Source organism: Salvelinus sp. IW2-2015, linkage group LG9 (genome assembly GCF_002910315.2).
Source record: "Salvelinus sp. IW2-2015 linkage group LG9, ASM291031v2, whole genome shotgun sequence".
Taxonomy (NCBI): Eukaryota; Metazoa; Chordata; class Actinopteri; order Salmoniformes; family Salmonidae; genus Salvelinus; species Salvelinus sp. IW2-2015.
The window spans coordinates 23,129,437-23,155,324 of NC_036849.1; the positions used below are offsets into that span (position 1 = coordinate 23,129,437).

The 25,888-nt window shown below is 42.1% G+C and overlaps 2 protein-coding genes across 2 annotated transcripts in view; one reads left to right on the top strand and one right to left on the bottom strand.

The window, feature by feature from the left end:
- The window catches only part of LOC111968840 (AT-rich interactive domain-containing protein 1B-like), a 355,396-nt gene that overhangs the window by 134,748 nt on the left and 194,760 nt on the right, over positions 1-25,888 (top strand).
- LOC111968845 (kelch repeat and BTB domain-containing protein 11) overlaps positions 11,461-25,888 on the bottom strand; it is a 340,328-nt gene continuing 325,900 nt past the window's right edge. Inside the window, exon 3 of the transcript XR_011480431.1 lies at positions 11,461-11,501. The gene's annotated coding sequence lies outside the window, so the exon portion shown is untranslated. The remainder of the gene's footprint in view (positions 11,502-25,888) is intronic.

The window sequence follows — 25,888 nt, forward strand, 5'->3', positions numbered from 1 at the left end:
TTGTTGGGCTGGTGATGCAAAGGGGCAGGTGGGCTGGAGAAAGGGTGAGGGCTGTGGTGGTGGGCCGGAGGTTGAGCAAAGTCCTAGTATTAAAGGCCCCCAATGGAGAGATGAAAGCCCCTTATTGAGGAGAAAGAGAGAGAGAAGGAAATAAAAGTGAAAAGCTCCATCAAATTTGTTTCGGCTAAATGTTTTATGTTTTTTGCCTGTAATGAAAATCATAGAGCATTGACAGAGAGAGGAAAAGCGAGTGATGTGTTAGAGATGGAGGGGAGGAGGAAAAAGGAGAGGTCTGGGGGGTGAAAATAATGTCTCATTAATGCAAAGCTTTGTGAAGGGCCCGGCGCCAATCTCCATTTCCCCAAAGTCTCAGCATTTCTACATTTTTCATGAACACTGAGCGGAAATAGCAACGGATTGCTGCTGCAAATCACTTCGCGTGGTCTGGGGCAATGGAGAGAGGAGAAGAGCGAGAGGTAAGGGATAGAGAAGAGTAGAGGGACAGCAGGGAAGAAGGATGAAAGGGTGAAGCGGAGAGATGCTTCCTAGAGGTGGCTGGTGAGTTCCATTTCCGTGTTACCGCCGGGTTACCAAGTTGGACCCTCTCTCTCTCCGCTCTCGTCTCCTCTTCTTTCTCTCTCCTCTCTCTCTCTCTCTCTCTCTCTCTCTCTCTCTCTCTCTCTCTCTCTCTCTCTCTCTCTCTCTCTCTCTCTCTTTCTCTCTCTTTCTCACTCTATTTCTTTGATTGAAATGTGATGACTCTTAGTGCACTAGAGCTTCTAGCCTTTAGGCCTATGGCGGGGGTATAGGGGGGATTTTTTGGTACCCCAAGGCGAGGCCACTGAGTTTGACCTCTAGCCCCTTCCCATACATAGAGTCTGCCCCGCAGTGGTCCACCAGTGGCTGTGCAGCTGTGGCTCCCCTGTCAATCACCAGGCAGTGCATTGTGGGGATTTAGCTACAGTTCACCAAACACAATTATTAGAGCTATTTTATCTCTCAGACCACACACTGAATACCGGGTTGTTGAGGGGAACATGAAGGTGTGCTGCAAACACCCAGATGTTATGGACTGCTTGATGTTTCTCACACAGTTTACTTCACAGCAACATTACAGTACTGCTCTGTGCCACTTTCTCAGCAGTTTTCCACAATGCTCTCTGTACAGGAATTGATGTATCACACCTGATAACTGTAACATGTCAACCAAGAAAAGGTGTGTGTGTGTGTAATCCAATCCTGAGACGCCCCCCCCCACCCCTACCCCACCGCACAGCACATACACACAGACACACACACGCGCTGTCACAGACAGACTACCAGTAGCGTTAATGCATATTCTCACTGCTGCTTCCCTCCTAGAATGCAACAATAAACAATATGGTATCGAGCTTTAGAAAACAGCATGTTTAAATCTTTTAAGGAGCATTTAATTATCCTCCGACCATGATTGTCTACGCCTGCAGCCTCCGCCGCTGTACAGCATGCACACAGAAGACGCGCACCGCACAGCCTGCTGGGACGGCCACCACAGTATGGACCCACAGTAGGCTTACAACAGTAGATTTATATTAATATAGCCAACTCCTGTGTCCCCAGCATCTACTCGTATCTATTGGACTGATGAATGCTTTTCTCTGAAGCCTTTTGACCCCTTTCACTCTGTTTCCATGTGCTTGATGTTTGAAATTATGTCTGTAAAGGGCCAATTAAAGCACACTCATCTGCTGTCACCATGACAGACACTGACAGGAACAGTGACTGTCACCAGCAGCATGGAGTGTGTGACTCAGAGCTTTTCCATCACAGCCTCTCCTGACCTTTGGAGTGTGACCATATCCAACCAGCTCTTGTTGGGCAGCCACCCAAGCATAAGGTCCCTCTTCTCCTCCTCTCCACACCTCCCCTCTCAGTTTGACCTCTGACCCCAATATCCTCCAGACAGGGTGGAGGAATGGGTCTGAGTCTGTTATTATGGCTGCTGTCTATCTGTCTATATACCCTCTCAGCCACTGTGTGCTGATTGATGTGGAGATTGGATGTGGTGTAGTCTCAACAGCACCACACACACACACAACACAACACACAACAACACACACACACACACACACACACAACACCACACCACACACAACAACACACACACACACACCACACACACACACACACACCCACCACACACACACACACAATTCTGGTATGACCTCGCCCTCCATTGTTTCCCGTGCCTGCTGAGCTGAGCTATTCTACCCTGATGGAAATCTCCTGTGAGCTCCATGTATCAGCGTAAATCCAGCCGGCCGATACAATTTGATTTGGGCCAGATTACAACTGTTTTGCTGGCTGCTGTATATTGCAGCTTTATAGGCAATAAGTCTGAGGTCCTGGCGGTGTGTACAAAGCCCATGATTGGCCCTGTAATCTGGTCTCCTGCTAGCCACAGTTATTAGATCCATTCAGGTGCTGCTGCTTCTGCTGCTCTGGCCTTCATAGACACAAGTGTTATTACCAACAAGACCCAACGCTGGACTGGAGTCTAGTCCACTAGCCTGTGTGTATGTCTCTGTGTGTTTTAGTGTGCTTGTCAATGCATGCATGTGTGCATGTCTCCTGTGCGTGTGGATGCGTAAAGCATGTATGAGTGAGCAGCAGTCTTATATGAAGAGCCGTTCAGATATGGTTTTTATTTCACTACAAAGCCTGGTCCTATGAGCAGCACTTCAGCTCCAGGCAGACAGACTGAATGGTGTTAATCCAACGTTGGACATTATGTAACAACCAAGACGCGTGGCTCACACTGTTACACTGATGGACACATCCTCTCTGAGAGAAAAGAGTAAGGGAGGGGAGGGAGGGGGGCTAGGGAAGGGAAAGGAAGGAGAGGTGTGTGGTGTGTTTTAGCTTTGAACCATGGATGACACCTGTCAATCAGAGGCAGAGAGTTCATCTAGTTTTATTTGATATTTGGAGATTTCAAATGATTGACAATATCTTTCTTTAACAGCAAGATACTCTATTGTCTATACTCCTCTGTCAGTTTTAAATGGTCTATTACCTGTTGCTCTTGCTGTCTGTCTTTTATTAAAGTGACCATCTATTCAATCAGGGGACAGGCAAGGGACAAACAACCAATGGCGTGTTGTGTTGTTAGTGAGCTAGACGTCCTCTCCCAGGTGACTTTCCCAGGTGATGGTTATTATTTCTCTATTGTTCTCTCTGCATTGTTGGGAAGGACCCGTATGTAAGCATTTCACTGTTAGTCTACACCTGTTGTTTACCAAGCATGTGATAAATGCAATTTTTATTTGATTTTTGTTTGATTTGATTTGGCAGGTTTATACCCAGACAGACGCTGTCTTGCTCTACCATGTCCTGTATTTTACAGACCACTTCTATCACAGTCACCTCTCTGTCTGATGAGAGAGAGAAAGAGAGAGAGAGAAGAATGACTGATGGACTGTTCTTCACTAGTCTTTCCTTTCAGTGTCTCTTTTCTTTCTCTGTACTTCCTTTCTCCTCTGTCCTTATTCTGTCTCTTTCTCCTCTGTCCTTATTTTGTCTCCTTTCTCCTCTGTCCTTATTTTGTCTCCTTTCTCCTCTGTCCTTATTCTGTCTCTTTCTCCTCTGTCCTTTCCTCTTCCTTATTTCTGTTCTCTTTCTCCTCTTCCTTATTCTGTCTCTTTCTCTCTGTCCTTATTACTGTCCTCTTTCTCCTCTGTCCTCTATTCTGTCTCTGTTCTCCTCTGTCCTTATTCTGTCTCTTTCTCCTCTGTCCTTATTCTGTCTCTTTCTCTCTGTCCTTATTCTGTCTTTCCTCTGTCCTTATTCTGTCTCTTTCTCCTCGCTCTTATTTTGTTCCTTTCTCCTCTGTCCTTATTCTGTCTCTTCTCTTCCTCTGTCCTCTATTCATGTCTCTTTCTCCTCTGTCCTTATTCTGTCTCTTTCTCCTCTGTCCTTATTCTGTATCTTTCTCCTCTGTCCTTATTCTGTCTCTTTCTCCTCTGTCCTTATTCTGTCTCCTTTCTTCCATTTCCTGTGTTCTTTTTCAGCCTGTCTCTTTTTTATTTCTCTTTATTTCCTTACATTCCTTCCTTTTGCTTCCTCTGCTCTCTCTTGTCTATGTCAGTCTCTCTCTCGCGCTCTCGCTCTCTCTGTCTCTCTGTCTCTTTTTCTCCTTTTCTTTCCCTCTCCCTCCTCTCCAGTTGTCCAGAGTTGTTAGATGTCAGGCTTTGGTAGCGTGGCAGGTCCTGCTCTGCCCAGTGTGTCGTATGCCAGTGTATGCCAGTGTAATTCCATTTGTTTTTGTGTCCAGACTGGCAGTGTCCACTGTGTCCAGCTCCGGCCTTGTCCAGGCCACAAATAGGGCCCCCTCTTGCAATGGCAACGGGTCCTGAGAAGGCTGTGCCCATCTGCCATTGATAAAGCCTCTCAACAGCTGGGCCCTTTCTCTTCATACCCCCTTGTGTGTGTGGGTGTGTGTGTGTTGGGGGGGGGGTGGGGGGGGGGTTAGGTGTATATTTGAGGATGCTTTAAATATGCCGGTGTATTTTACCCTGCACTGTTTCCTCTCCTCTCCCCCTGTGTGAGTGTTAGTGTGTGTATTTCCTGTGCATTCTCATTGTCTCCTGTACCCTGGGGCTGTGGCTCTTAATCCAGTAGAATAAGGTAAGCTTGTCTCCTCCTCTGACACCTCCCCTCTGTCTTCCTCCATTCCATCCAGAGCAGGAAGYACATTTGCATTGTATTACTGGTTCAGCTTGCATCATCACATCTGTCTCCATGACAACCATACGTAGCGCACTCCATGRTCACATTTCATCTGCAGGCCCAGCCATGCTGCACTACAAAGGGTTGACCTGGTTAACTTATACCATAGCATATTTATTTAACATTATATTTGTTTAATAATGCATAGCGCGAGAGAGGGTGTGGCGGTGTCAGTGGGTGTGCAGGGCTTGACGGGAGGCCCAGGCATAGAGACAGCAAGATACAGGGCTTTCTCAGCCCTCCCACCCACCTCCAGTAGCAACCTAGTTAACTCAGTAAATACCAGGAAGGTTGTGCTTGTGTGTGTGTTGTTATATTAAACGTGTCTGTGTGTGTATTTTGTCCTCTCACTGGGATTCCTYCTCTCCCAATGTGTGTGTCAGATGTGGAGTTGTGTGTTTGTGTGTTTCTACCTCTCTGCTCCTCTATGGAGGGCTGGTGAAAATAATTAGAGGAACAGCAGAGAAAGGAAACAGGGATCAGAGTGAAGCCCCACCATTGCCTCTGAACTTAACACACACACACACATTACTCTGGCACCTCAGACCATTCACACAAAGTGCTGGCTTAAAAGAATGAAATCGTTAGCGCCAGAGGGGATGGCTGCCGTTTTTCGGGCTCCTAACCAACTGTGCTATTTGTCAATAACAGCTGGTGCGCAATGTCTAAAGAAGTCTCGAGGTATTGGTCGCCTGAGGTAGAGTACCTCATGATAAGCTGTAGACCACACCATTTACCAAGAGAGTTCTCATCTATATTATTCGTAGCCGTCTATTTACCACCATAAACTGATGCTGGCACAAAGACTGCACTCAACGAGCTGTATAAGGCCATAGCGAACAAGAAAATGCTCATCCAGAACCGGCGCTCCTAGTGGACTTTAATGCAGGCAAACTTAAATCTATTTGACCTAATTTCTACCTGCATGTCACATGTGCAACCAGAGGGAAAAAAAACTCTACACCACCTTTACTCCACACACAGAGACGCATACAAAGCTCTCCCTCGCCTTCTATTTGGCAAATCTGACCTGGATGCTACACTACAGGACTGTTTTGCTAGCAGACTGGAATATGTTCCGGGATTCATCCAATGGCATTGAGGAATATACCACCTCAGTCAACGGCTTCATCAATAAGTGCATCGACGACGTTGTCCCCACAGTGATCGTACGTACATATCCCAATCAGAAGCCATGGATTACAGGCAACATCCGCACCGAGCTAAAGGCTAGAGCTGCCGCTTTCAAGGAGCGGGACACTAATCTGGATGCTTAGAAGAAATCCCGCTACACCCTCAGACGAACCATCAAACAGGCAAAGCGTCAATACAGGACTAAGATTGAATCCTACTACACCGGCTCTGACGCTGTCGTGGAAATATTCAGTCAATAATATTTCTCAAATACCGGAGCCTGTGAGTTCAATTAGACTTTATTACAAAGTAATATAAGCCGAGCTGGTTCATGAAACAACTCACTTTCCAGCCTTGGCACAAACTTTTTATACAGATTTCATCCTTACGTCACACACATAGTAACTCCTCTTTATGTTAATTATTCATCCCCTCTGGCATTTAGCCACCATTATCTTTTTGCCTTGCACTAATTTTAGTTTGGTTTCATATTAGGGCATAGAAATATTAGAGCCTTAGCAATGGTACAAAAATATACAGACATGTCCACTCCCCAGGCAGGTGCATGTCCAATGGTGCCCAATGACCTAGCCACACATATAGAGCACACCTATTCTGCTGACCACTACAAGATGTATAATGGGCACACATGTTCTAGAACATTCCCAATAGGTGTAACCATAGCAACAGTAAATATTAGGCCATGGCAATGGAACAAAAATAACCAGACATGCCCACTCCCCAGACAGGTGCATGTCTAATGGCCTGGACACACATATAGAGTGCACTTATCCTGCTGACTACTACGAAATTTGTAATGGACACATATGTACTGGAACACTTCCAATATATCCCTCCTCTGGGGCTTAATAAGTCCCAAACCTTAAAGTTTGTTCCAGTACAAGTGAGAAGGGAAGCACCTTCTATGTTGCTAAGGAGACAATCTGCCTCCCTTAAACCTTATCAACCTTTGCTTCACTTTCTCATTCATACTGGGGAGGCAGGACCAAATATATCCCCTCACATAGCTAGAGGGAAGTAAAAGATCCCTCCTCAAGCCAGTTTGTCCTTTAACATACAGTGTAAAAGCATGTGCATGCATTTCTTAACCTTGCCCGAGGTTCTCAGTTATGGAAAATTTAAGAAAAACAATAAAAACATCAAAGATAATAAACTAAACTTCATAAACCCTTATAACGTCGTTCTCAATATGACACCTAAACATATGGCCCTCCCTCACAGACACCTCTAACAACTGTTTAGTCGCAAGTTTAAAAAAAACTGTTAAAGAATTAAGGGCAAGGTCCATGGACTCTTGTCACTGGAAAAACCTATGTCACATACATGTCTAGGTGAACAGAAGGTCTAGAAGGGCAGAAGGTCTAACATCATTTATCATTCAGCAACTGTTACATTGACTACATGGTTATATTCTGTTATAATATGTGTATACTTTAAACACATTCCTTATCCCAACACAAGGGGCAGTCCCCTTTTTGCACATGGCACAGAAAATTGGGTCAGCATGATGAAAATGTCCAAGTTTCACATCATCTAGTTTGCACCATTTGCACAAACCTTAAACGTTGCAGGTTCAAGTACTATTAATATACCTGTCATGGGGGATTTGCTACACAGTATACAATTGTCCATTCTATGTTTATTGTATTTTTTTCTGGCCCACTGAGCCCACTAATACCAGCCATTTTTTGTTTCTTTTCTCAATGTTGGGTCAATGTTTGATTCTGGGGTAGTTTCTTCATTGTGGCTACCCCAGTTGGTAACAGATTTTCTGCAGCAACCCACTTTTTTGTGGTTTTGCCATTGTCTTAGTTGGTGTACTAGTGCATGTGGGCAGTGATTTTACCATTTCTTCTAGGTTTGCCGCTGTTGCTGTCAAGGCCATTCTACCGTTCTTCATCTGTCCTGGTTTCCACTGTCTGTTAGGAAGTCGATGGTAGGGAAGGGCAGAGAAGTGAGGGCAGAGATGTCGATGGTAGGGAGGTATCCTTCCCATTCTCCTGTTGTTGTTTCTCCGTCCCCTTGGACAGCGCCTCAGTCAGGGGTATCTGCCTTAGTAGGTATGTCATCAGGAGCAACAGGCATGTCACTCCTCCCCATCCCTGGACTCTCTGGATCTTCAGGCGATATATTTGGTCCTGCCTCCCCAGTATGAACGAGAAAGTGAAGCAAATCAATGCTACATCCTCTTGAGGTAACTCAGCACTGTATATGCTCTCACATTGATGCCTTCAAAATGTTGTTTAGAGTACAATTACCCCAACATCTATCCTCTTTCATATGATGCATTAACCAATAAAGCAGCTAACCTAACCCAACTATGATGTTTAAAGTAGCTCCTAGACCCAACTCATCTGCATATATGTCTACAGTGGAATGTAGTCTCTCTCTCTCTTTAGCTCCGCTTCCTCTGTCATGGTGTCTTCAAGCTCACCCATTATGCAGCTGGACCTTACTTCTCGTGACAACTATGCACCCAGTGAGGAAAGACATGACAATCTTTACCGCTGTAGGTGCTGTAAGGAGTACTGTGTGTGGACCAGACCAACGCTGTCCCAACAGCCCCCGCCTGGTGAATCTTGATGTACACTCAATCTCCAGAATTCAGCCCGTGCCCTTGGTTATATCTCTGCTTTCACCTGAGGATATACACATGGGTCATTCACTGACAATATAGACTCTCCTCCTATGGCAAGATCACTAATTTGTGATATTTAAATAACAGGCCCCCCTGTACTCCCATCGGCCTCCCAGTTACAAAGCCATGTGGCAGAAGTCCTCATAAACTGATATCCCAACAATGCTACTAAAATAACCCCTGCTACTATTAACATGGCCCATGCCCATAGCCTTCTTCAATTACTGTCCCTACAGCGACTACCATGAGAATTACTCCTAATGCATTTCTACAGTTATAACCATACTAAAACATTCTCAAATCAATTAGTCAATATACATCAGTCCCTCTTCTGGAACAATGATCATTCTTATGTTCCACAAAACCTAAAAACATATTGACTTGAAAATACATGTTTAATAACTTCACACCACTCATGGATGCGACTAACATTATAATTCTGATTACATGGTAAAACAAAAGAGAACACAAACTTCATGGTTAACCCAAGCTATCATCCAGTGAGTCCTCTAACAACCGCCCTGTCGGAGGACACTTAGAAATAAGGTTTCTGGAGCCTCCCTCTGCCTAATAAATTTGAGCAGTGCCCTCACCCCTCACCATTCGAAAGCAACTCTCTCTCACTGTATCCGAATCATAACGACAACATTTTATAAATTATCCAACCCAATTTCAGAATGACAGTCCTTAGTGCTTACTTTGAGGCTATGACTCGAATTCCGGCTTCTTAACTTAGCACACATCATCCTGGTAAGAATGTACATTTGTAAACAGAACCTTTTATTGCTGTTAATAACTCTTCTCATTACAGCCCCCCTTTGTCCCTGTTTTCCTGCCGCAAGTGGCCTGGTAATGAAAGATTAGTATCACAATGCATCCCTAGTCTAAATTGTTCGCAGTGTGTAGACCCCCCCGCCCTTTCTCAGCACTTCTAGCGTGTCTTTTTCAGATATCGTTTACAGTTCATCTTTCCAATGGCTCATGTAACTCTTGCCTGTCCATTTCATGGCCCTTTATAATGTCCACATTTTTATTTCCAAATAGACACATCCGTTTCTTCCATGTACAACAGAGTCTCTCACTGAGCCGTTCTTTCTCTTCACGCTCACCTCCACAACGCCACTCTCAGCACTCCTGCCCAATTTATGGCTCGGACTTAGATAGAAGTGTTAAAAGTCACTGTTCGCATTGCACGCCCTTTTTCACTCTTTCTTCAGCCGTTTAGGGAGGGTTTTGAGGTTCACACACACTGTTTGTGGTCAAATGATCCCTACCAGCATTAAAGACACGATCTGACGTACCTTATGATAACCTCAAAAAAGCACAGATCAGAACAACAGTTTAGTTCAATTCATTTCTGTTTCAGGAAATCCAGACAAGCATTGACTATATTGACAAATTATTACATAACCTTTTCTTAATACATTATCTCTATGATAATATCAAAGAGCATAAAAAACATCTCTTACTACTAAACCCTTTTCAGAATTAGTTCATACATCATTTTTTTTTTAAATATTTTTATTTATTTTACCTTTATTTAACTAGGCAAGTCAGTTAAGAACAAATTTTATTTTCAATGACGGCTTAGGAACATGGGTTAACTGCCATGTTCAGGGGAGAACGACACGATTTGTCCTTGTCAGTCGTTCGGGGTTCGAACTTGCAACCTTTCGTACTAGCCAAGTGCTTCTCTCGGAAGAGTTAAGAGAGAAACAAAAACAAACAAAAACATTTACATATCACAATTATATTTTTGGATGATAAAAGCGTGTCCATCTCAAAACCAATACCTTCTTAAAGTTTGACCTACTCTCCTCCCTTCTAATATGCAGATAATATAATAATGATAGTAATTTATACCCCTTCTGAACTCATGGATTTCGAAGAAAGCAGACAGGTGTTAACAATCAAAAATACAGACCAACTTGAAAACTATCAACTTAGGTATAAGAAAACAAAATAGTCCCTCCACCTAAAAGCCCCCTTAGAAAAATGGGAGCTGCGCCCCAGGCATAAAGAGAATAAGATATTAATAATTGTTAATGTGTAATTATTGACTAGAGCTCTAACGGTGTTTCCTCATTGATTTTATAATTAAATGCCACTACTAATAAACCAACTGTTATTGTTCTATTGTGAAATAATTGAATAACTTACTTATAACTATACCTCGCCTCCACCAGAATTCAGGATACAGGGGAATGATCCCAACATTAAATATTTCTTCCCCCAAGCCCCTTAATTCATTTCTTTCTGGACCTTATTTTAACCGCCCCCCAATCCACCCCCCCCCCAATAAAAAAGGATAAAAGTTTAAATAGTATATGTTCAAAAAAAAAGCCCTAAATCCGAAACCATTAAGAAAAAATACCTTATATCAACCCACCAAAAACCTAAACAGTTTCCTATCCCCCTTACCCCCCCACCCCTTATACCCATTTAATAACACATGAATTAAGCTAAAAAACAATGCATCCCACCCAAAAAATCCCCAGTTATCCACCCCCACCACTCCACCCCACCGGGAAAAAAATGCATATCCCTCATAACGGTAAATTAGTGGTGTGTGTTGTGTGTGCTCGTGTCGTGTGTCGTCGTTGTGATCGCTGGTGTTGTGTGTTATTGTGTGTGTTGTGTGTGTGGTGTGCTCGAGATGTCTGTGTTGTTGTCTGCCTTGTTGTGTGTGTGTGTGTGTGTGTGTGTGTGTGTGTGTGTGTGTGTGGTAAACCATATGGCAAAAACAAACACAAATGGCCAGGCCTTATTTAATTTGGTAACTTCTCTTTATCACCGAATCTGGACATCTTTATACCCATAAAACTGCCGAATTTCACTAACTGCTCTCCCAAGACCATAGCCTCAGAAAACATTTCAAAGAGAGATAGTGAAACCCACCCTTCTGGAAAAGAAAGTGTACATTTCGTTAGTATTCACTATGCTACATCTTAATCAGCAATCCCAAAGTATTATTTATAAACCACACATGATAATGGTAAATCCACTGTCCTTACTCCAATCATTAAATGTTTGTTTTAATCCACCCCATTCTTTATTTATCATGTACTACACTTAGACACAAATCACTCCCATATGGTATGATATGATTGGTCTCTCTCTTCCATAACTATGTACAATTATCCTGGTATTGTTAATAGACCAATGTCCAATCAACATATGTAATGGCTGTTTCACCTTAGATTGTTCCTGGTAATCTTTCTAAATGTAATACTTTTTCCTGTCGCAAATGTAAGTCAATTTCTCAGCTTAATGAATCAGTGATATTTGATCCCAGGCATCTAATAAAAAGTAGTTTGAGACATGGTCTCCTATGTCTCCCTTAATTAACATACTGTATTGGACTTCCATCAGTCCTGGAAGCAAGAATCCTACTCAAGACACATCAGATAATACAGTGTTCCATTAAGTGGAATCGACCCCATCGAAAATTAACAATCCCAGAGCCCCTTTCTGATAATCCTATCAGTTTAACCTGTTGCATTAGTTTAGTAAAGTACAAAACTGTTGTTTAACAGATGTACAAACTTCAAAAAGTTTGAGATGTCTTATCAGTTTAGTAGTCATTACTTATTTCATTCTATTTTTATTAATGGACACTGTTCCACGTAACAGAAACAGATTATAATTTAAATTTTTTACTTCATGCTCATGTTACCTAACTATAAAACCAAGCAACAATAATCAGAACTGTCAAAAAAGGTTTCTCATACCTCTACTTCAAATATCCCACTACCTGCTAACTGTGCTGCTTGCAATAAATCAAATTACGTTATTTCTCTGACGTTTACTGACACCGGCTATATTCAACCCAGCTTTGAGCATTCGTAAATTCGACAGTTATTCTGCACTCTGGTACATCCAAACTAGTGCTTTGAAATCCGAACAAAATAGACTGAGCAACTTTACCAAGTACCCCATTTTACACTATCCATACTCAAATAGTGCAGTTTAGTGTGATTACGCTGATAGAACACTAACTTCCATACGCTGGTATATTGAGATTTTGATTCTGGTTTTATGTGATTGTGTCAAGTCATAATTGCCTCCCTGAATTCTTTATTTGATTTGAATTCTCCGTTAGCAGGGAAATGCCCAATATTATCCAGTTTGCTCAATTCTTCCCATATTCGAACCRAATTGGTAGAATTTCTGTGTGCTTCCTTAATCAACTCCATGGTTTTATTAAAATCTTCTAGCTTCATAGTACGGAGAGAAACGGGGCCATTTGTCGACATATGAATCATTATTATTCCCAAACCTCTCCCTACTTTCCTGTGATATTCGTATTTATTCATTGCTCCCTAGTTTCGTTTTATTGTGCTATTCACTTAATTAAAACCACTCTCTTTCTCTTGTTCTTAGATTTCTCCCCACTATTATCACGTTCGTCGTAAAAATTATCGAACCAAGACGCAGCGTGATATGGTTTCCACATGTTTATTAACTTTTACTTGGTACTCATCCCGGATCCGGGAGCACCCTCATCAGTAAAAAAGCTGACTAGCATAGCCTAGCATAGCGCCACAAGTAAATACTAGCATCTAAATATCATGAAATCACAAGTCCAAGACACCAGATGAAAGATACACATCTTGTGAATCCAGCCATCATTTCTGATTTTTAAAATGTTTTACAGGGAAGACACAATATGTATTTCTATTAGCTAACCACGATAGCAAAAGACTCAACTTTTTTCCCCCACCATTTYTTTTACTGCATAGGTAGCTATCACAAATTCGACCAAATAAAGATATAAATAGTCACTAACCAAGAAACAACTTCATCAGATGACAGTCTGATAACATATTTATTGTATAGCATATGTTTTGTTCGAAAAATGTGCATTGTTCAGGTATAAATCATAGTTTTACATTGCAGCCACCATCACAAAATCTCACCAAAGCAGCTAGAATAACTACAGAGACCAACGTGAATTACCTAAATACTCATCATAAAACATTTATGAAAAATACACAGYGTACAGCAAATGAAAGACAAACATCTTGTGAATCCAGCCAATATTTCAGATTTTTTAAGTGTTTTACAGGCGAAAACACAATATAGAAGCATTATATTACGTACTACAATAGCCAACCACACAGCAGCATTGATTCATGCACGTTAGCATAGCGAATAAACCAAGCAAAGAATAAACATTTTCACTAACCTCTCAAAACTTCATCAGATGACAGTCCTATAGACATCATATTACACAATACATATATGGTTTGTTCGAAAATGTGCATATTTAGCGGCACAAATCGTGGTTATAACAATGAGAATAGTAGCCAAACTGCAAACAAAATGTGTCGGAGAAATCTTGGAGAGGCACCTAATCTAATCAATAAATAATCATAAACTTGACTACAAATACAAGTTGGACAGCAAATGAAAGATACATTAGTCTTAACCTGTTGAGGCCACGGGTGCCGCTAGCGGCACTCTCCCACATTCCATTGAAAAGGCAGAGCGGCAAATTCAAAAAACAAAAATGAAATATTTAACTTTCACACATTAACAAGTCCAATACAGCATTTGAAAGATAAACATCTTGTCAATCCATCCAACATGTCCGATTTTTAAATTATGTACAGAGAAAACACCACATTATATTTATGTTAGGTCACCACCAAATAAAAAAGACAGACAGACATTTTCCACAGCACAAGTAGGCTGCAGGTAGCATGCACAAGCCAACCTAACTAACCTAGAACCAACCTAAATAACCTAGAAAAAACTACCTCAGATGACAGTCCTATAACATGTTACACAAATAAATCTATTTTTGTTCAAAAAAATTGCATATTTTAGCTATAAATCAGTTTTACATTATTCGCTACCATCATAGCTACAGTCAGAAATCGCACGGGAGTAGCCAGAGTAAATACAGACACCAACTACCTAATACACATCATAAAACATTTCAGACAAATATATGGTGGATAGCTAATGAAAGACAAATATCTTGTGAATACAGACAATATTTCCGATTTTGAAGGTTTTACAGCGAAAACACCACTATATTTATGTTAGTTCACCACCAAATACAAAAGACAGACAGACATTTTTCACAGCAACGGTAGCATGCAAGTAGCTAACCTAACTAACCTAGAATCAACCTAGAACCAACCTAAATAACCTAGAAAAAACTCCCTCAGATGACAGTCCTATAACATGTTACACAATAAATCTATGTTTTGTTCGAAAAATGTGCATATTTTAGCTATAAATCAGTTTTACATTACTGCTACCATCATAGCCACCATCACAGCTTACAGTCAGAAATCGCACGGCAGTAGCCAGAGAAAAATACAGACACCAACGTCAACTACTAATTACACATCATAAAAACATTTCAGAAACAATATATGGATATAGCTAATGAAAGAATAAATCTTGTAACAGAGCCAATATTTCCGATTTTGAAGTGTTTTACAGCGAAAACACAATATATCGTTATATTAGCTTACTACAATAGCTACACACAGCAGCATTCGTTCTAGTCAAACGGTAGCATAGCACAGTTCGACAGATATATATGAAAAAGCATCCCAAATTGGTCCTATATTGTGGATCTTCCATCAGAATGTTCTCCAAGGTCCTTTGTCAGAACCGACTTTATTTGGATCCATAACGAACGATTTCCCTCAGAATTAGCAAGCACCATTAGCTAGCATTGCTAGCCTCTCGTTCTTGAACCAATTCTTGCGTCGCATCACGTCTAAAGTCCAGAATACATTTCAATAATATAATTAAACTATATTGAAAAAACATACTTTAAGATGATTGTGACATGTATCAAAGAAAATCGAAGCCAGAGATCATATTCACCTTAAAAAAGTTCTTCAATGAGCCGAGTACAGGTCAGACTTCGCGCCCAGGAAATAAATAAAAGTGTGCACGTCTCAGTCCAAGACGTTGTGTTCAGTCCCTGGTCGAGATAATCAACTGATTTTTTCTCTCACTTCCGCATGACACCCAGGCGAAGGCGTATACGTGTTTCTACAGTCATAAGTGACATGCCCTTTATAGACAGCTCCTGAAGAGAGAGTTCGCTTTTGAAATCTCACTTCCGTTAGGAAATGGTCTGTAAAAGGAGTTCTGTTTCACTAGAGAAATAATTCAAACTTTTTAGAAAACTAGAGACTGTTTTCTATCCAATAGTAATAATAATATGCATATGTACGAGCAAGAATTGAGTACGAGGCCGTTTAAAAACATACGATTTTCTCCAAAAGTGAAAACAGCACCCCCTTGTCCTCAACAGGTTAATTGCAACCGCTGTGTTAGATTTTTTAAATTAACGTTACTACGACATACAGCGTGCGTTAAAGCGAGACCGCACCGAAATTAATGGCGGAATAATAGTTTAACATTTTTCAACAGAAATACGAATTAACATCATAAATAGTTCTTACTATTTGATGAGCTTCCATCAGAATCTTGTGCAAGTTGTCCTTTGTMCAGAATAATCGTTGCTCGGTTGTAGATTGTCGTCTTCAACTTTGGAATTAGCAGCAAACATTAGCCATGTGGCGAAGACGTGTCCAACTCACCATAACGCAGCACAAATAAAATACCGAAAATCGCAATATACTGATATAAACTGATATAACTCGGTTTAAAATAACTACATTATGATGTTTTTAACACCTATATCGAATAAAATCAGAGGCGGATATATCTAACGCCTATAACGAGAGCTTTTCAGAATGCAATCCTGAGGTCTGTCTTGCGCCATGACGAACCTTGAAAAGACTGCACACCCGGTTCCAAGAGCTTTTGTACGGCCTCAGATCTACCTAGACACCCCATTCCAATTCTCACTGCTTACTGACATCTAGGGGAAGGCGTATGCAGTGCATGTCGACCCATAGATTACATTCAAATTAATAAACTGACCCTGGAACAGAGTGCCCGATTTCAGATTTCTCACTTCCTGACAGGAAGTTTGCTGCAAAATGAGTTCTGTTTTACCCACAGATATAATTCAAACGGTTTTAGAAACTAGAGAGTGTTTTCTATCCAATAGTAATAATAATATGCATATTGTACGAGCAAGAATTGAGTACGAGGCAGTTTAATTTGGGAACGTTTTTTTACAAAGTCGAAATGGCGCCCCCCTATTGAGAAAAGGTTATTAACTGAAACGCACAAAACAATAAAGAATGAACGAAACGTGAAGTCAATGAAGTGCTAACAGGCAACTAAACATAAACAAGATCCCACAAACACAGGTGGGAAAAATAACTACTTAAATATGGTCCCCAATTAGAGACAACGATACCAGCTGCCTCTAATTGGGAATCATACAAAACGCCAACATAGAAAAAGAAAATAGAACACAACATAGACATAGATATATTAGATCACCCCCCTAGTCACTGACCTACTACACCATAGAGAAACAATGGCTCTCTATGGTCAGGGCGTGACAACTATCCTATTACCTCTTATTGATATCCACTTTATTTTCCTTTCTCTGATTATTGAAACATGTAGGTATTACAGACTGTCACGTTCTCTCTGCTACCGCACGGCAAGCAGTACCCGGAGCGCCATGTCTAGGACCAAAAGTCTCCTTAATAGCTTCTATCCCCAAGCCATAAGACTGCTGAACAATTAATAAAATGGCCACTCAAACTATTTACATTAACCCCCCCTTTGTTTTTACACTGCTGCTGCTCTCTGTTTATTATCAATGCATAGTCACTTTAACCCTACCTACATGTACAAATTACCTCCACTAACCTATACCCCCGCACATTGACTCTATACTGGTACCCGCTGTATATAGCCTCATTATTGTTATTTTTTTATTTTTTTATTTTTTACTTTAGTTTATTTAGTAAATATTTTCTTAACTCTAATTCTTAAACTGCGTTGTTGGTTAAGGGCTTGTAACTAAGCATTTCACGGTAAGGTCTACACCTGTTGTATTCGGCACATGTGACAAATAAAATTTGATTTGATTTGTTTGGCTGGTAAATTTGTCCAGCCGTAAGACCTGAACCTGAGTAGCATAGGCCTCCGGTATAGGCCTTTTTGTTTGAGATTTTATTGTGGAAGGAAGAAACTTTGAGCGGAACCAAACGCTGTTCAGAGTTACAGATGACTGACGAATGTCTATGTCTCTATCCAACGTCATCTTTCTTCAAAGACCCCCCCATCCCTTCCACCCATCCCACTGTTTGACAGAAGCAGCAGAAGAAACAAATGGCTTTAAAGCTCCTGTGTTATTAGGATATGTAAATGTGTGGTGTTAGTAGAGACAGTGTGAGCGAGAGGTAATTTCTAAGCAGGCTGTGATAGTGGAGAGAGAGAGCGGAGAGAGAGAGCAGAGCAAGTACTGAAGGCAGCGAGCGGAGTGGCGGGAGGCAGCGCTGGGCTAATGGCACCCAGACTGCTCCTCTAAGGCAGCATATCCATTACAACACACATTATTGCCACATAATGGCTTATTTGTTGGCTGGAAAAATTGCCAAGGCGTCTGGGTGAGAGGAGAGAGAGAGAGTGACAGAGAGACAGAGAGAGAGGGGGAGAGGGAGAGAGAGAGAGCGAGAGAGATGGAGCGATGAGGAGGTGGAAGAATGCTGTGCCTTGGAAGAGCTCAGATCATTTGGAATTGAGTTACACAGGTTATGATTAGTTTCTTATCAAGTTTTTCTTTCTCTCCCTCCAGCCGTAGTTAGTTTAGATGTCACGATGACGTCTTTAATGACAGGGGGAAGTTGTCTTCTCTGATGATCTCATTTGTTTTACGTTAGAGAGGATATCTGTCATACCATAATTCTGTCTCTATGATGTGATTGATGTTTACGGTTTTGTTAGGTCTCCAATTGCAGTTTTATGGGATAGGTGGGCGGAGGAGTCTCTAAGCTTTCACAACAACCTGGGCACGTCCCTAGTCTCACCCTGTCTGGTGATGCTCGGCATTGTGGGTGGTCTGCCCTTCCAATGCACTGTCCAATGTTGTAACTTTATAACTTTCAAACAGAGGAGTTTAGCCAAGCCTCTCCCCCTCAGAGAGTTCAACTTTATTCCAGTGTTATAGTGTCATTTTAGTCTCTGTGTCTCCACACCTAGCAGCACTCTGAGTCTGTGACTTCCTCTTATAAAGCAGCTTGTAGTGGCCTATAGCCAGCTCCTACACACTCGTATCCATATCTCACACACAGAAGTATGGAGAATGTGTATTACAATAGWATTTTATGTACAGCACCTATATASAAACATGAATATACATAAGCCAGGGTATAGGACACAGTTATTCCCCAAATATACACTTCATTAGACAGCATACAGGAACTCTCTTTGGCGTGCACTGAAGTTGGCACAGAGACAAAGAGCTGGGGGAACCGGTAGGATGGGGAGTCTGGTTGTACATAAAGGACTATTGTAATACACATTCTCCATACTTCTGCGTGTGAGATATAGATACGAGTGTGTAGGAGCTGGCTACAAGCTGCTTTATAAGAGGAAGTCACAGACTCAGAGTGCTGCTGGGTGTGGAGACAGAGAGACTAAAATGACACTGTAAGACTGGAATAATGTTTAGAACACACACAGTTCTAAATGATGCACAGTCCTTTGAAAGTTGTGGCAGGTGTGTGTGTGTGTGTGTGTGCGCGTGTGTGTGTATTTGTGCGTGTGTGTTTGTGTGCGTGTGTGGCGTTGGTCGGTCGGGGATTAGTTCTAAAAGTGTGTGCTAACTTGCGAGAGTAGCGCGGGTGTGTGTTGGGGGATAAATGATGCTGAAATCTAAGTCACCTTCAAGTGTCCTATTTTTTCCCGTTTTGCCTTCCTCCTTCCTTCTGGCTTTGAACGCTCTACCGTGCCAACTTCAAAGGCAAGCGTCTCTCCCTGCAAGTCTGTGTGAATGTGAGTGTGTGAGTGTGTGTGTGTGTGTGTGTGTGTGTGTGTGTTTGAGGAATGACGGAGGGGTTTAGACGAGAGGGGCCGTCTCTCCACACCTCTAATGCTACATTCTGTTCATCAAAGGCAGACAGGGCTTAGAGTAGTGCACGTCCATCCTTCCCTCCTTTCCTACTTCTCTCCCTCCCTCCTTCTCCTTCTCTTCCCAATTAAAACTATGCAGCCTGGAGTATGTTTCTGTGTGTGGGAGGGTTGTGGTTGGTATTGGTAGGGGTTTGGGTGTTGATTGACAGACCTGACGACCCCAGTCAGTGTGAGGTGAAGGGGACATGTCTCTCTGAGTTTGCCATAAAAACCCTGGTCACAGTATGCCTTTGTTGAAGCCCCGTAAAGTTCTCAGGGACATGCAATCAGACTGGAGGTCTGGAGGAGAGCTAGAGGAGAGAAAGAGTCCTGAGAGTATCTCTCGTCCTGAGAGTATCTCTCGTCCTGAGAGTATCTCTCGTCCTGAGAGTATCTCTCGTCCTGAGAGTATCTCTCGTCCTGAGAGTATCTCTCGTCCTGAGAGTATCTCTCGTCCTGAGAGTATCTCTCGTCCTGAGAGTATCTCTCGTCCTGAGAGTATCTCTCGTCCTGAGAGTATCTCTCGTCCTGAGAGTATTTGGGCGCAGAAGCGACAGGACTGGAGACAGTAAAGGTCACCTCTTTTCTCTCCAACTTTCTCCCCTCGCTCTCTACCAAATGATTTCCACTCAGACTCCCTGGCAACTTGATTTCCCGTCGCTCTGGAAAGGTGTGTGTGAGGCAGAATACATCTCTGATAATTCCCCTAATACCGGGTTCCCCAAACTCGTTCCCCCCTCCGGGTGAAGAGAGCAGAGGAGAGAGGAGGAGAGGACAGGAAGGAGGAGGAGAGGAGAGGAGAGAGGTGTAGAGGTGTACTAGGGCAGGGTTTCCCAAAGTCGCTTATGCCCCCCCCCCCCCCTAGCACTTTTTCCCTAGCACTACACAGCTGATTCAATAATCAACTCATCATCAAGCTTTATTTGAGTCGCCTGTGTAGTGCGAGGGCAAAAACCAAAACGTGCACCCGGGGGAGTGGGCCATAGGCGACTTTGGGAAACCCTGCCCTAGTACATCTCTACACCTCTCTCCTCTCCTCCTCTTTCCTGTCCTCTCCTCCTCTCTCATCTGCTCTCTTCTCCTCAGCCAATAAAAGTGTGTAATAACACTTATATATAACTTCATGTAATGGTGTACTGTTGCAGGTGTGTTTCAAGTTAGAGCAAACTAAGTTACTGTGCTCTTAGTTACTGTGTGCTATAAGTTCTCTCTGCTTTAGGTCTGCTCTAACTTGTGTTATTTTAGTGAAAGTGGGCCAGTGGGAGATTGAGTGAATCTGGGGGGAGCCGGGGTTGATTATGCGCCCGGTGAAAAGGTGTTCATAATTCCTCGGTGTCTCGACCGCCCACGATACAGCGCCATTTTTCTTTTATAACAGCTTGAAACCCAGTCAAATCAGCCTGGAATACGATTAGAGAGAAATGGTATGGGTGGTACGGTGTCACACACACACATACACATACTGGGGAACAGAGAGTGGAGGAGGCTGGAGCTGAGGTCACTTGTTTCTTTCTGCACAGCACTGGGTGTTCTGTGGTCTTAAAGGGAAATTTCACTCTGGGGGAATCTGGGCTTGTTTTCATAAAGTCTAAAGCTTTTCTAGGACAGTGAGATGTGTTTCACACATAATTGCCCAGGAGGAAGGCAGGTCTGGGCTTTGGTTGCTGAATGATACACCATATGACTGCTTCCGGTGTATTGATGGATCTAAAAATAAATGTAGTCCTGCTTTGTGGCATTTCGCAAAGGCCCTTTGTTATACTGTTCACACGTAGATTGTGTGTATATATGGTKGTTCTTGTTCGATAGAGCCATTGGATGTCTTTCAGGAATGTTCCTATCGGAAGATTAATTGCTAAATATACCAGCAGACACATTTTTTCCAGTCTCTGAAAGACTACAACTTGTGTTGGGCGGTGTTTCGTGCTCTGGCCCCCGTCCCTCCCCAAGGCAGGCTTTTTTGAAAAAGAGGCGGACACTAACAACACAATCCTTTGGGCAAAACTGAAAGGACTGACTAGACGCAATGGCTTCAAGTGATTCCTCTCATCAACACGAATTCCATCATGGAGCATTTTTTTATGTTCTATTAGCTACATGGTGACATCCAACTATAAATGTTTCAACTATAATATAACAAAGTGTTGGCTTTAGCTAATGTTACAAGCTCAGCTACAGCCGAGCACCAAGAGGGCAGATGACAAATACATTGCCTAGCTAAGTACGTTATTTTTCTTGCATTAAGCCACCTAGCTAGCTAGCTAAATTTCGTTTTTCTACTGAAACCCATATTGTGTATTGCTGGCTAACATACTACTGTGTTACAGTGGTGAGAAATGTTATAATTTGTCTGTTTGCTAACTTAGCTAGGTAGCTAGATAGTTTGTGAGGTTGCTAAATTAGCTAAACATCTACTAGTAGCCATATCTATGACAAAAAAATCGGAGATCTCGATTGTAAAACCTGTTCTCTTTTTAGTCGTAGATATGGCTACTAAGCAGCAAGCTACAACATTACAACCAGCCAACTAAAGCAAATGTTAGCACATGACTGGAGTTGGCTAGCTAGTTAGCCTGGCGTCTGTTAACTTGTTATGCACCACACCTCACATTTGTAAATTGTTAGCAAACATGTGAGACATCAGCAACTAAATAATTTTACTAGCTAGATATGTAAGATAATTGACAAGAGTTGACATTGGTTTTGACCGTGGATGCATTTCTGATACAGCCCAAACCTGGATCGAACCAGGGTCTGTAGTAACGCCTCTAGCACTGAGATGCAATGCCTTAGACCGCTGCGCCACTCAGGAGCAGATTGCTAAAATATACTTAAGTATCGAAAGTAAAAGTATAAATCATTTCAAACACTCCAACACTCAGACATAATTTACAAACGAAGCATGTGTGTTTAGTGAGTCCGCAATTTTCCTGTCCTCCTAAGCATTCAAAATGTAACAAGTACTTTTTGGGTGTCAGGGAAAAGTATGGAGTAAAAAGTACCTTATTTCCTTTAAGAATGTAGTGGAGTAAAAGTAAAAGTTGTCAAAAATATAAATACTAAAGTAAAATACAGATACCGAAAAACTCTACTTCAGTAGTACTTTAAAGTATTTTTTACTTACTTTTACTTACTTTACACCACTGCAAATTAGCGGATTCGGCTATTTCAGCCACACCCGTTGCAATCTCCATAGACAAACATTGACTGTAGAATGGCCTTTCTGAAGAGCTCAGTGACTTTCAATGTGGCACCGTCATAGGATGCCAACTTTCCAACAAGTCAATTAATACATTTTCTGCCCTGCTAGCTGCCCTGGTCAACTGTAAGTGCTGTTATTGTGAAGTGGAAACGTCTAGGAACAACAACGGCTTAGCCACGAAGTGGTAGGCCACACAAGCTCACAGAGGGGGACCCCTGAGTGCTGAAGCACGTCTGTAGCAATCGTCTGTCCTCTGTTGCAACACTCACTACCAAGTTCCAAACTGCCTCTGGAAGCAACRTCAGCACAAGAACTGTTCGCCGGCAGCTTCACAAAATGGGTTTCCGGGACCGAACAGCCACACACAAGCCTTCTTAGCAGCCGCACAAGATCACCATACACAATGGCAAGCGTCGGCTGGAGTGGTGTAAAGCTTGCCGGCATTGGACTCTAGAGCAGTGGAAAAGCGTTCTATGGAGTGATGAATCACGCTTCACCCTGTGGCAATCCGGCGGACAAATCTGGGTTTGGCGGTTGCCAGGAGAACGCTATCTGCCTGAATGCATTGTGCTAATTGTAAAGTTTGGTGGAGGAGGAATTATGGTCTGGGGATGTTTTTCATGGTTTGTGCTAGGTCCCTTAGTTCCAGTGAAGGGAAATCCTAACACTACATTATACATTGACATTCTAGACAATTCTGTGCTTCCAACTTTGTGGCAACAGTTTGGGAAAGGCCCTTTCCTGTTTCATCGTGTCAATGCCCTGTGCACAAAGTGAGGTCCATACAGAAATGGTTTGTTGAGATCGGTGTAGAAGAATTTGACTGGCCTGCACAGAGCCATGATCTCAAACCCATTGAACACCTTTGGGATGAATTGGAAGACCATGACTGCAAACCAGGCCTAATCGCCCAACATCAGTTTTCTACCTCACTAATGGTCTTGTGGCTAAATGGAAGCAAGTCCCCACAGCAATGTTCCAACGTCAGGTGGAAAGCCTTCCTAGAAGAGTGGAGGCTGTTATAGCAGCAAAGGTGGGACCAACTCCATATTAATGCATATGATTTTGGAATGATATGTTCGTCGAGCAGGTGTCCACATAGTTCTGGTCATGTATTTATTTATTTGTTTTTAATCCCAGGCCCCCGTCCCCGCAGGAGGTTTTTTGCCTTTTGGTAGGCCGTCATTGTAAATAAGAATTTGTTCTTAACTGACTTGCCTAGTTAAATAAAGGTTAAATAAATAAACATAAAATAAAATGTAGTGTAGCTATATGATTTAGCTGACAGCTTTCAGAGTTCAATACAGGACTGTAACGTTAGCTAGCTAGCTAACTAACTAACTAACTTAGCTCGCTAGCTAACACTAGGTTACCTCTAATCGAGAATCTTCTGTTTTGTTGTGAAGGAAAAAATATATGGTATCGCATTACTTCTCAACTGTCATCAAAATGGATTCCCCATCAATTCAGCCTGAAAATCCCTCTGATAATCTGTGGTCACCGTGTGGCTCAGTTGGTAGAGCATGGCGCTTGCAACGCCAGGGTTGTGGGTTCATTCCCCACGGGGGGACCAGGATGAATATGTATGAACTTTCCAATTTGTAAGTCGCTCTGGATAAGAGCGTCTGCTAAATGACTTAAATGTAAAAATGTAAATGTAAGGCACATCATTCTTGATATCCGCAAGACACTAGCAACATCGGGGTAAATCTCTGTTAGGTAGAACGGTGAAAGATAACTMATTTTTGCACTTGTTTGTTCTTACCACAGCCAGGCACAGAACACCACACAGGCATGATGACAAACGTTCTTTCTAGATTTTTCTCTGTTAGTTAACACTATCAACGTTTCCTTTACTGTGGCAATTGTGATCGAATCAATGCAATATTAGCCACTTTCAATGCAACATACCGAAACATAACAAACTATGCAAGAGATTATGTTGTAGGCAGAATGCATCGGAGTAGGATTGTATTACTGAGTCAGCCAGTACTCTACACAGACCAGTGCGGAATAACCAATCAGAGCTGCAGTAGGCCTATATGCAAATAGACCATTGCTATATATGGATCTGTGCCATTTACTTTGAACTGGACTATGTTTACTGCATGAACGGTCATGAGGAGATGCACTTGTTTTGAGATCAAAGCGAGAGCTGCATATAGCCACGTTTGCACATATTCTTTATATCCTTTGCTAGTTAGTGAGTTATTAGCCCAGTTGGATATTGTTTGTAGTCAACAATAGTGAAGTGACTGCTTCCTACAAGAGCATAAAACGTGTACATGTCTAGACATCTTTGAAAATCCAGTCAGATAAAGAGCTTTTTTTTCTCTTGAAGGGGCAGTGTTGTATTTTGAGACAGACTTGAATAAGCTAAATAGCCAATAAGCAGAGGGTAGCATAATTTGTCTGATTCTCTGTAATAATGTCTCATGACGTTGCCCTGTTGGTAAGGTGTATGACCCCCATAAATACCTTTCCCCCTTTCCTCTCTCTACTCTACAGATTTGACTCTTGGAAAGCCATTTTGTTAACATAGAGAGAGTCTGGTAACATCAAAAGGGTGGGGAACTGAACCATATTTCGGTAATCCAACCAGTTGAAAATATCCGTTGGTACTTAAAGAGTGTGATGTCAGATCAGTTGTCGTCTGAGACAGTATTACTTATGATAGGATGAYATAAACTGTATCTTGGAAAGTCTACACATTCTAGTTATCAGATTCACATGGAACTGTTTAAATATGTTTAAACTGTTTAAATGTTTAAATATGAAACTATTTGTGAAAAGATGAAATTCTCTCCACCACTACAAAAGCCCCTTGACGAAAGTCAACTTATGTTCCCGATGACGTGAGGACTGCTGTCCATAGGTTTAAAAGGGCTAATATCAACTACAGAACTAAGCCAACCTCAGCGTGAGCTCTGGTTGCGAATGGTTGAACGACTACAACCTAACAAAATTAACTTGTTCCCGATGACGTGAGGATTGCTGTCCATATGTTTAAAAGGGATCATTTCAACGTGGAGGTGACGATCGACACACTGGAAGGATGAATTTCGACTATACCAGCCAGAATATAGCATGAGCTTATAGTATGGCAA